General features: G+C 29.9%; 2 long non-coding RNA genes across 2 annotated transcripts; both read right to left on the reverse strand.

Annotated features, from left to right (window-relative positions):
- Nucleotides 1-5,405: 5,405 nt before the first annotated feature.
- On the reverse strand, nt 5,406-7,659 carry LOC146888311 (uncharacterized). Its single transcript, XR_014988731.1, has 4 exons — nt 7,440-7,659; nt 7,298-7,355; nt 6,542-6,599; nt 5,406-5,713 (listed from the first exon to the last, which is right to left on the reverse strand). It is a non-coding gene; the product is annotated as an uncharacterized LOC146888311 (long non-coding RNA).
- A 1,472-nt stretch (nt 7,660-9,131) lies between these two features.
- LOC114174293 (uncharacterized) lies at nt 9,132-12,312 on the reverse strand. Its single transcript, XR_003602675.2, has 2 exons — nt 10,025-12,312; nt 9,132-9,726 (listed from the first exon to the last, which is right to left on the reverse strand). It is a non-coding gene; the product is annotated as an uncharacterized LOC114174293 (long non-coding RNA).
- Between the last annotated feature and the right edge of the window lie 1,040 nt (nt 12,313-13,352).

Raw genomic sequence — 13,352 nt, forward strand, 5'->3', positions numbered from 1 at the left:
TTTGTGTTTGAATCACACAAAGACTCTATTTTAGAAACTGTCATCACTGAAGCTTTCAAGATAAAATCAAACTAATTATATTTATTTCCTTTGAAATATAACCTTAAATTATATATGTCTTATCCAAACTATGTATAAACACATATATCATCCTAATTTAACAAAAAAAATTTATATTCATAGGTGGTATAAAGAAAAGCAATGTCGGCTATTACATCGAGATGAATCGAAAGCAGTTCCATTTTGGCAGTCTCCTTTCCATTTCGTTGGAACAGGCTCCATCTTTTCATCACTGAAGCTCAGTGAGTCTGGCCACATACCTGCAAGTAGAATCACAATCAACACAGACATATAAACATATATATCATCATGCAGGCACGCACATACTAATTAACACATTGCTCACTAGTTTGGTTTGATGCTACTGATCAATTATATAATTACATAATACATTATTTAGATAAATAGAGTAAAATGAGAACAGCCACACCGATAATTACAGTAATGTTATATTACCTTCATAAGGAAAGGAAAGAAAATTATGAAATCAGATATATTCAAAATATGATGATAAGAGATAGAAAGAAAAGAAACATTGTGGAAAAATGTTGTAAACTAGTATTTTAAAATTAAAAATTATAGTATATTTATTAAATTAATTTGAAATTATAAAAGTATAATTAAATTTAATATAAATTTTATTTTATAAAATTCAATAATAATATTTTAATTGATTTTATAATAAAAATGTATTTAAGTTATTTATATATATTTTTAATAAAATGTATTATATATAACTATTTTAAATAATATATTAAGATTTAGATAATTAAAATTAAGAAATCAAATTTAATTTTGAATGAAATATTGAGTAAAAAATGTAGAAAAATATAATAGTTGTTTCTCTAATAATTAAAATGATGGACGATATAGAAATTGTTGAGTAGACTTAATAAAGATAGAAACATTAGACGATACAAAAAAATGTGAAGAGTAAACGATATAAAGCTACAAATGATAGATCGTGCATATAAATGTAATGTTTAATTAGTCAGATAGTACTCACTCTCTTCAGATGTCTCAGTTTGGTACTCACTTTTAAAAATGTGTCAATCGAATCCCAACTTTTGAAAAAATGTCTCAATTAGGTTCCTTTCACTCTTGTAAGTCATTTTAAATATCGATACCATTAATGGTGTTAATATTTTTTTCTCAAAGGGACCTGATTGAGACATCTTTTTCAAAGTTAGGACCCAATTGACACCTTTGTAAAAGTGGGTATGAAACTGACATATCCAAACAAAAGTGAGTATTATCCGACTAATTACACCTAAATATAAATAGTAGATTCTTTAAAGATACAAATGTTAGACTGCAAACAAAATATAAATAGTAAACAATCAAAACATACAAAATGTAGACTATGTAGACAAATATAAATAGTACACTATGCAAAAATACAAAGGTTAGACGTTGATAGACTCTTCTATTGGAGTCCATTTTTTACAATTTTTTTGGATTTTGAATTTCAAATTTTAACTTTGCTCCCATATTTCATAGCTTTTAAAATTTAGAATTTAAATTCAAACTTTATTACTATATATTTTGAATTTCAAATTTGACAATACATATCCTAATTTAGAAAAAAAAATATTGAAATCGAGATTATTAGTGATTTTTATATCTTTAAAAATTTTAAGAATGTATAATTTTAACTTGTAATGATATACCAATGTCTATGTTATAAAAATTATTTTTTAAATTATTGTTTAAGTTTGTGTAAAATGTCAAAAAATATGTGAAAAATATTTAAAAATTCATATTTAAATTTTACAATTATTTATTTATTATTTTACACCATATTTTAATTATTTTTACTATTATTATTATATTAGGACTAATATGTTAATATATTATTATATTATTAAGAACCATAGATCTTTTGTTCCTAAATATTATATTACTTGTTTATTTTCTATATCATATTTTTAACTTTTATTGTTTTTAATTGTGAATATTAATGTATTTTCATTAAATTTTTTTAATTTATCATTTTTCAGATTTTGATAATATATAAAATACGAACCTTTCTTATAAGTTAAAAATATTTGAAAGTTGTTTAGAGACATTATAAGAATCTATTGAAAAACCTACACTATTTTACAATTTTTTTTAATGTTAAAATTTAAATTTTATTGGTATATTTTTTGTTTAATTAGTCAAATAGTACCACTTTCATTCTAAAGTTTCAGTTTGGTAATTGCTTTTAGAGAAGATGTTACTGTATATACTTCTTCGAATTCCAATTTTCACAATATATGAATTTTAATCTTGCAATAATATTGAAATTGAAATAGTTAATTATTTCCATATCTTTAAAAGTTTAAAAATTTTATAATTTTTATTTTTTACCTTATATTTTAATTATATTAATATTATTATATTTTATATTTACATTGTTACATATTATTATATTTTATAATATATTATTATATCATTATGGGTCATCAAATTTTTTGAATATTTGAATTTATATATTTTTCTCAGAAATATTAAAGTATTTATTACAAAAATTAACTTTTTGTATATATTTTTCATTTTAAATGTTAAATTTAATTTTTTTTATCACATTCTCTTTCTTTTACTGTCTGTTACGATTTCAAATTTGAATCAAAAATTTATTAATATTATTATATGTATTATGATTAATTTTTCACAACTTAAAAATGATATTATTTTCAATGAATTAATTTTGAAATTTATTCTAAAAACACACGGAAGGAATATATTACCTAATATTATCTACTGCTTGATGTTTACAAAAATCAACTATAAGAAAAGTTCAGTTTCGAAGGACATTAAATGAAAAAAAATAGTTTCTAATGTAAATTCAATGTAATGTAATATTATATAAAAATATAAAATGATAATATTACATTAATCCTACATAAATATAAATTTATTCTTAAATTAATATTTAAATTTAATCATAAATTGATATAAAGTTAAGAATGATTTTGGTTTCCAATGCAATATTTTAAAACCATAATTGATATAAAGTTAAGAATACAACCATAATAAGTAATATTAGATCAATCGGTTTTCAAGCACATTAATAGAAGAAGATTTTGCATTTTGTCTTAATCATTAGCGATAAATAAAGAAGCATATAACATCTCAAAAAACAACATGATGATATAAAATTTTTATATTTTTTATATACTTAAAATTGATAAATAATATTTTTCGTGAATGTCTTAAACTCTATTTATGTGTTTGATTGATACTTCATGATTCATTGAGTCCCACAAATCACGATTGTTGTTGTTCATAATAAATAGTCATAATTCAAAATGCAAAATTCTTGGAAGACGAAAAAGTTTTCAATTTATTCTTTATATTTGTGACATTTATATTGAAAGACGTAAGTATTGATTTATAAAGTTTATTCAATAAGCTACGTTGAAATTTACGAAGATTTTTGAAAACTGTATAAAGCTCTCTTAAAAAGGTAGGTAGATTTTTAAAATATTTTCCATTTAAAATTTTAATACAATAAATTCAAATATAACATTGTATTGAGACACTAAAAAAGTTGTTGGTTTCTTCATAATTATTGCTAATTGATTATAAAGATGTGTTGGAAGAGACAAATTTTTATCTTGAAAGTAGTGTTGAAAGAAACTGAAAAGTTGTTTTTATTCTCCTCAACATCTTTTAATTTCTGGAAGATGAAAAATATTTTTTGAAAAGTATTAAAAGCATATCTAGCAAGTCAAGTGAAAAAAAAGTTTTAATTTTTAATTTGGTAAATAAATGTATTTAAAGTAAATAATTTTATTTGCATTTTTTATTAATAAGAAATTATTAATTAATCAGATTCAAAAAAGTGTAATATGTAATATTATTTTTAAAACAAAAATTAAAAAAATAACTAATTTTGTCTATAAAAAAGGAGAAACTATTAATATTTATATAAAAATATTTGGTAGTTATCATTATGTATTCTTTTAATTTTAAATTATAAATATTTTTTGTACTCTGAAATTTTTAAGACGTGGGACTGAAATGAGGAAGCAAACAAATATATTTCATTCATGGATTTAACTTATTAAACTTTAATAAAGTCTTATTGAAGCATGAGCTTTATTTCAATTTTGTTTGTTGAAAAATTTAGAAAATTTAGATTTTACCTCAATTTGCATTTATTTTAAAAATAAATTGTAACTTATGATTTCCATTTACTTCAGTATTATAATTCTTAAACAGTAAATATTATTGTATCAAAATAACATGAAAATTATATTTGAAAGTATTCACTCTCAAAACTACGAAATATTTCAGTAAATATCGTGTAATATTTTGTAAATTCCACACCAAATCCTAATTAATTTATTGTATTACCATTTTTAGTTTAATTGTTTTTAAAAACAATAGTTACTTTCTCTAAAAAACTTTGTAAAGGTTCCTAAAATGTCATCTTATGATACTTACGGCTCCAAAACATTAATTATGAAGACCACCAATTATGTTTTTTTGGGACATGACACTCTCTTACTATAATAAATGAATGTTGTATATTCCAATACATGTCTGGAAATTTGATCTACACAAATGAACCCATATGAGTACCTTGAAAGAAGATAAGTTGTAAACTGTAGACGTAGCAGCTTTTTTTGAGTGTGAAGAGAGTTACCGGTAATCAAAACGTGTTAGTGATAATAATATTACGTAGAGCAATCATGATTATCGTCTTGAGAAGTGTTGATAACTCTGGACAGTGCAATTAATTTTATCTTGAGAAGTGAAAACCATAATGAAGAGAAATTTAAAAAAATGAAACGTTTCTTGGTTGGCGATTTAGTATTTAATATTTAATATTGGAATATGAAAACATTTAATAATTAAAACGTGTAGCAGATGATAGAGCAGTTTAGTCATCATTATCCCGAGCAGTGCGAAATTTAATGCATTTGAATACTGATTCACAAGTTGATTTGGAGATAATTCGAACCACTTTTTGAAGGCGTTTACAAAAAGTTTTTTAAACGGACATTTTAAATTTATTTTTCCATAAAAATTGATCTTAAATTCTTCTGAGTATGAAAATGGTGAAAAATATTTTAATTATTTTATAACTTATATTATTTTAATAATAATAATTAATAAGTAATAGTTATTGTATTTCACTGACGTTTAAATTTCCAATTTATATGGAGTGGTAATTAATGTTAATTAATTCAATTCTAATTAAAAATAATTTATATTGACTAAAATGAAGTCGAACAAAATCTAATACAAAAAAGGAAAATACATATAATAAAAGAGAATAAAATATAACTTTTATATTGAGATATATAATAAGAGTCCAATTGAAATCTTCTTATATATTAAGAAGTTCAAACAAAATTACATACAAAATTTTCAACTTTAATACCAAAAAAAATAGATAAAGAACTTTGATATCTCTGCTTGTTCTTTCACTTTAAACTTCAAAAAACAATTCAGGGTGATCCTCTGCAGAGAGTTGATGATCTCCATAGAAAGATCTTAGTTGGTTCCAGCCTTGGGTAATCATTGGAGTGTGAATATCCATGTTGTAAGTAACATGGTGAACATTACTTTGGTAATCAACAACAGTCCATTTAATAGCAAGGTCCTTCCAATAGCGTATTATGAACACTCGGTTGACGTGTCCAAAGTCCTTAAAAGACTAACAAGTTAAGAATAAAGAAATAAATAAATATAAATAACAAAAATAAATGAGTTTGAATCAAAAAATATACATGGTCTTTCAAAAACATAGAAATGAATCCGCCAACCATTTCTGAAGAAAGTATGGATTGTGGTGTGGGCATGGATTCCATTGTAGGAGAATAGGTTGGTGATGAAGTAAAATTGTAAGAGAAGAAAATGGGTAACAGTAGAAAAATCAGATGTCTGACTTTGAATTGGTAAACATAGGGAATATATATATAAAAAGAATAGGAGAAGTCATAACTGTTGGAAGTATCCGTACATATTGGACAGTCTGAACCGGTAAAAGTACAGATTAATAAATACGAATTAAAAAATAATACGTTAAAAAAAAAAGAATTATGAAGCGTCGTAAAAGTATAAGAAGAATTATTTAATGTAATTTATTAATGATTTTTTTCAGGATGGGGTATTTAATATTGGAATAGAATAAAGTTTAATAATTATAACGTGTGGTAGATGATGGAGCAGTTTATTCATCATTATCTCGAGCAGTGCGAAATTTAATGCGTTTGAATATTGATTGACAGGTTGATTTGGAAAAAATTCGAAGCAGTATTTGAAGGGGTTGGAATACAAAACGTTTTGTAAATGAAATGGTTTTGATGGAGTAAACGGTGATTGAAAAAATGTGAAGAACTCTTTGAAAAATGTCCAAATAAAAACAAAAATTGGGTAAAAATAAAGAGATTTGGTGATACAATGCATTATTAAAAAATACCATTAACGATAAAAATGGAGATAAATTGGTAAAGAAAAAGGTATTTTGATATAAATTACTTACCAGTTAAGTTATACAGCGAAAAAGACTCGTGCATGACTTTGAAATCTTGATTTGAAGCCTGTATCCAGAAGAAAAACAGTTAGATCAAAGTAGATAAACGGAAAAATAGTTAGATTAACTCTTTTTGGTGTAGAACTTTGAAAAAATATAGTGTATGATGAACTCTTTGAAAAATGTCCAAATAAAAACGTAAATCGGGTAACAATAAAGAGATCTGCTGATAGAATGCATTATTAAAAAATACCATGAACGAAAAAAAATGACACCAAGAGAGTTGAAGGTAGAAAAATGAAGAAGATGAACGGGTTGCTTGTAAAAGGTGGAAAAATACAGATAAATTGGTAAATAAAAAGGTAGATTTTGATACAAATTACTTACCAGTTAAGTTGTACAACGAAAAAGACTCTTGAATCAGTTTGAAATCTTGATTTGAAGCCTGTATCCAGAAGAAAAACAGTTAGATCAAAGTAGATAAACGGAAAAATAGTTAGATTAACTCTTTTTGGTGTAGAACTTTGAAAAAATATAGTGTATGATGAACTCTTTGAAAAATGTCCAAATAAAAACGTAAATCGGGTAACAATAAAGAGATCTGCTGATAGAATGCATTATTAAAAAATACCATGAACGAAAAAAAATGACACCAAGAGAGTTGAAGGTAGAAAAATGAAGAAGATGAACGGGTTGCTTGTAAAAGGTGGAAAAATACAGATAAATTGGTAAATAAAAAGGTAGATTTTGATACAAATTACTTACCAGTTAAGTTGTACAACGAAAAAGACTCTTGAATCAGTTTGAAATCTTGATTTGAAGCCTGTAAACAGAAGAAAAATATAAGAAACAGTTAGATTAAAGTACATAAATGCCAAAAATAGTTAGATAAAAAGTTTTTATAAACCTGATGTTAAATTTGTCGCAGTGAACCATATTAGACATGTAGCAACCCTAGAAAATACCATCATCGGAAAAAAATAGTTAGATCTGAGAAAATAAAAGAAGAATATGAGTTGTTCGCTTGAGAAAGGTCAAAATGAAAACGAAATCTGCGTAATAAAACCATATGTCGCAGTGAACCATATTAGTCCTGTACAAAAACGAAACAAATAGTTAGATCTAACAAAATATAAGAAGAAAATGAGTTGTTCGGTTGAGAAAACTCAAAATAAAATCGACTTCTGAGTTTAAACCTGTAAAAAAATGCATGAAAAAGTTAGATCTGACAAAATATAAGAAGAAAAATAGATGTTCGCTTGAGAAAACTCAAAATAAAAACGACTTTTGGGTTTAAACCTGTAAAAAAACGCATGAAAAAGTTAAATCTGACAAAATATAAGAAGAAAATGAGTTGTTCGCTTGAAAAACTTAGAATAAAATCGACTTTTGGGTTCTTACCTGTTAAAAAACACATGAAAAAGTTAGATTTGACAAAATATAAGAAGAAAATGAGATGCTTGCTCAAGAAAGGTGATAACACTTGCGAAAAAAGAGATACAACATCTTCAGATCTGCTTAAAAAAATGATATATTCAGATCTTCTCATTTGAAAAAGTGGAAAAGAGGAAGATGAAGAGGTGTTGTTTGCGCGTGAGAAAAACAAAGAAAAGAGGAAGGTTGAGAAGAAGCTAAAGATTTGGTGTTCGCCATGGTGTTGTGTGTGAGTGATCCAGAAACAGAGGAAGAAGCTGAAGAGGTTTGAGAAAGAGAGAGAAGAAGCTCTGAAGAGGTTTGAGAAAGAGAGAGAGAGAGAGAAGACAATGAAAATGTTTGAGGAAGATAGAGAAGAAGTTAAAGAGGTTTGAGAAAGAGAGAGAGGTTTGAGAAAGAGAGAGAAGTTTGAAAGAGATGATATTCTCTGTGGGATACGAAGAGTGAAAACAAAATGTGTGAAATTGTTTTGTTTTTGATTTATTTTTTTATCTTGAAGATTCTGAGAAGATGACACGTAGTCATTTTTTCCTATTGTAGAAAGAAAAATTTGAATGCAAATGATTCAGAAAGATTAAAATATTGAAAAAGTTACCCTTTGTTAGTTCACAATTGTATATAATATTAGATAACAATCTTTTATTTAATTATTTTCAAGATTAAAGCATAGACATATAAGGAAGATAAAAATTACCACTATCAATCATTTCTACTATGATATCTTTCCCATATTGTGCTCTGCTTAGCAAGTCTCCATTTTTCTGATCTGAGTTTTCTTTCCAAGTAGGTGGTGTAATTCATTCTTTTTACCGGAGAAAGTAGATGATGGGGAAGTCTCAACTATTTGACCTTTTTCATTCTTTTGCTTTCCAGAGAAATTGAGATGGCCTTTCCTGGTTATAGCCATCCTAGCTGCAGTTGTTGGTAGTCAAGCCATTATCACTAGAACATTCTCAATCATCAAGCAGTGCTCTCCATTAAGTTGCTTTCCAAGAGTTAAAGTCATTCACACATCATCAAAAATTCATGGGCAAATATATATCCCTGAGATCAATTGACTATTGATGATATTGTGTTTGGTAGTAACTATATTGGGCAATGCCTCAGGTATGACACTAATTGCTATTTATCTATACATTAATTTTGCAGCAATATAATATGGAACTAGAAGTATAAAAAATATTCATTTCTAAGATGGAATTGTAAGAAGTTAGCTTTGGTAGCAAGCAGACATTTAGTTCTATGCTTGAGTTGAAATAATAAATAGGAGGGGGAGAGGTGTGTTAACAGCATGTGTTTTTTTTTACAAGAATATGACACACTTTACTTTGCACAACAGGTTTGGCAGTTATCACAGTGATGTTGGTGACCACCTGTTTGATGTCACTGGTTATTGTGCTATGCTGGCACCAAAATGTCCTCCTTGCACTCGGATTTGTTTTCATATTTGGAACCATTGAGGCTCTCTTCTTCTCTACTTCTCTTATCAAGTTACAGCAAGGAGCATGGGTGCCTGTAGCGTTGGCTCTAATACTTCTGACTTTCATGTATGTTTGGCACTATGGCACACTCAAAAAGTATGAATATGATGTTCACAACAAGGTTTCCATCAACTGGCTCCTTGGCCTAGGTCCCAGCATAGGTATAGTCCGAGTGCGTGGGGTTGGCCTGATACACACTGAGCTAGTTTCTGGAATTCCAGTAATCTTCTCCCACTTTGTAACCAACCTCCCAGCCTTCCATGCAGTCCTAGTTTTCCTCTGCATCAAACACGTGCCAGTTCCACATGTCAGACCTGATGAACAATTTCTGGTTCGTAGTATTGGCCCGAGAGAGTTCATTAATTATTGAATCACTCAAAATTAAAGTCTAAAATTAGTTCTGAATGTCATCAATCAAGATCAATCAAGATAATGTGATAAGGTGTAAAAATAAATACACTACACACAACCATTCAAATACATCTCTATACTTCTAGCCCACGAAAATCCCATATATTTAATCTTCAGTAACAAAGAGCAAGTATATAAAGTAGTGTGAGAATTAAGGTATGCATACCTCGTGCGAAATGTAGTTCCTCGATTCAGACAACCTTTAGCCAATATTTCAGTAACAGTCAAGGTTTCCTCCATGCTAGCTCCGGATGCAATCACAACACAGACAAAATTTCAGTTCTAGGTGTAGAGTATGAGCGACACACATTGCATTTCTAACCATAAACCCATACTTAGTCGTCATTAGGGTTTTAGTGACAAAATTTCTCACCGTAACCCATGCTTAATCGTGATTAGATTATTAGTTGCAAAATGAGAGAAATCAATAGAATTAAAAATTACAAACCATGAAACTAAATCAAAGAGTTCACTAGAATAGAAAACTACCATTCTTTCACGAAAACATCAATCAAATAAGTCACTGTCAACACCCAATTTCGTCCGGATTGCATTTTTTTTTATTTTATTACCATATTATTATTATTATTATTATTATCTTATTTTACTTCAATTTTATCATGTCTCTTTATCTTTCTTTTTTTATTTTCCCTTGTTTTCAATTTTATTCCTTTTTTTATTTATTTATTATTTATAAAAAATAAAGGAAAAGGGAAAACAGATTAAAAAAGAGAAAAGAAAAGAAAAAATAGATTTGAAAAAAAAAAAGAGGAGGCTAGCCCGTTCCTCATTTGTTACCCTGAAACGTCCCACTACTGCTGCTCAACACACAAAAAAGGAAACTGCATGGTGACTGAAGGAAGATGAATGGATTGATTGAAGAGGGAAAATAGACTCTGTTGCATACAGAACAGGCGAAGAAGCAACTGCCACTTCACCTTTTGTACATCTCTCAGACCAAAGGAGGATCTCATAAGTAAAATGGAAAAAATATAGGGAACGGGGGATAAATTCACAGCAGGAAGAGAGAAAAAAAAATACAATTGATATCTAATTCATATTCAGATTCATATTCAGAGCAACAAAGGAAAAAGGTAGACAATTCATATCCAAAGCAACAAGAGCAACAAAATAGAGGGGAAGCAACGAGAACAAAGAGTTTCAGAGAGAACAAAGAGTTTCAAAGGGAACGAGGAGCTTCAAGAAGTATGGTGTGTTGGATTTGTTGTGTTTTGTTCTCAAACGTATTTGTGCGCATATGTCCCGCATTATCTCGCTATTTATTTCTTTCATGATCCAAACTTGTTATGCATTGTTGCTCAAGTATCGCTGTTACAAACACATTTAAGCATCGCCTCATCCTACTCCCCCTTCATGGTCTCATGATCACCATAACCCCAAAACCAGTTCACCGTGATCAACTCAAATCAACTTAAAGCTCAACGCACGCCAACATTTCTAGCATTTCCATTCGCAAAACCATTCGTTCTCGCCATTCTCCATAACCAATGGAATACTCAAAGTTGTAAACATTCCCACCGAACCTATTTTCACCATTATCTCATCCTCCTTCAACATCAAGACTCCATTCCAACATGTAAACAAAACACACAAACAACAAACCAGAATCACATTCATTCATCATCACTGTCACACACTCAAATTCACCATCACAACCCAGCACAAATCAAAAACAGAAAACAGTGAGAAGCAACGCCACCGGCGAGTCGGAGTTTCGCCGATGCGGATCATGTGCGAATTAGTGCTAGGGTTCAGCCATGTTGATGTGAAGAAAGAGAGAGCCGAACTTGTATCTCCAGCAGTGTCCCCGGTGGTCTGAGAGAAAACTAGGGAGGCGATCAATGTTGTCGACGGAGGTCCTGGACGCTACGGCGGAGGCCGCTCGAGCCACGCCTGAGAAGAGAGGGAGCAAAGGTCGAGCATTCTTGGTTCTCGACGTCGACGTCCCTAGTGGAAGTTGGTGTCGCCGGTGATGTCTCCGACGGCAGGAACGCGGCGTAGTAGCCACGAGTGTGGCGGTTCTTAAGGAGCAGATGCATGACGGCGGCTCCTAGAGCAGGCGTCGATCTCGCGAGAGAGAAGGAGAGAAGGGGTGGCTTCCGGCGTCGACGGTGACGGCTCCGAGGCTGGAGCGGCATGATGTACGACGACGGAGCTCCGGGATCCGGCCTATCTCGCGCGCGGGAGAAAAAAGAGAAGGGGAACGATTCGGGGAGTTGGATTCTTGCCGGCGATGCTTCCGGTGGTGGCTGGCGTCGACGGCGGCATGTCTCGCCGGCCGTGGGACTTGCGGCAGCGGCACCTGCGGCGGGAGTCTTGGTGGCTCCTTGGCTCGAGGCATGGGAGAAGGGGCTGCCATGGTGAGGGGAAGAAGCATTTGGTTTTCTTAGGGTTTTCTGAAAAAAAGGAAAAAAAAAGGCTGCAGGCCTTGAACCCTTCGTTACCACACGTGCCCCTTTTTTTTTTACTTCATTCACCCTCATATGCTACGTTATGTTTCTCCTTTCTTTCTTCTCGTGTACACCCCATTTTTAATCCCTGCACCTCCATTTTGTGTTTGCTTAGCACACCCCTTTATTTACTGCACGCACCCCACCTATTTCTTAATACACCTCCCACATATGATACGCATGCACCCCATATATTTGTTTATTGTTTTTGGGCTTATTGTTGTGCACCCCCACTAATCATGTACCTCCATATTTTTGTTTTCCACACTCATCCTTCTTAATTAATTTGTTTCTTTTTATTTATTTACTCTTTTTTCATTTATTTTCGTTTTTTTTATTATTTCTAAAAAAAAAAGAAAAACCAAATATTTGAAAATTATTAAAAATTACAAAAAAGTAGACAAAATCTAAAAAAACAAAAATAGTTTTCTTTTTCTTTTAGTGTCTGTCTGACCGTTCGCGTCGTGTGACACGTATTTTCAAGAAATTCAAAAACAAATACAAAAAAATATATAAAATTTCAAAAATATAAAAATCAATATTTTCAAACAAACAAGTTTTTTTAAGAACAACGTGATCCTTGATTCCCGACTGTGAGATACGTAGGAGCAAGGCCAGTCCTTGTTAGGTTCACCTCCCAAAAATCAAATTATTTTCTCAATTGTTTTCTAAATATCTTTCAAAGAACTACGTAACCTTGATTTCTCATTTTGAATGAGAATACATAGGACCAAGGTCAATCCTTGTCAGGCCCAAAAAATAAAAAAATATTTTTGTTTCTTTTTAACATCTTTGTTTTATTATTTTTGGGGAAAATTAACATTTTGAAAATCACATGGTCTTTGCATTTTTTTAATTAAGGTACCGCCCTCAGGCGGGCGCTGTAGGGTGCTAACACCTTCCCTACGCGTAATCGACTCCCGGATCCAAAATCTGGTTTTTTTGCAGACTTGTCTTATCTTTATGGTTTTCCATAGTTTTCCAGAATAACTATGGTGGCGACTCCAAATCTCTTTTTTAATC

Source organism: Vigna unguiculata, chromosome 2, assembly GCF_037176805.1.
Source record: "Vigna unguiculata cultivar grain cowpea cultivar isolate G323 ecotype 2 chromosome 2, ASM3717680v1, whole genome shotgun sequence".
NCBI classification, from domain to species: Eukaryota; Viridiplantae; Streptophyta; class Magnoliopsida; order Fabales; family Fabaceae; genus Vigna; species Vigna unguiculata.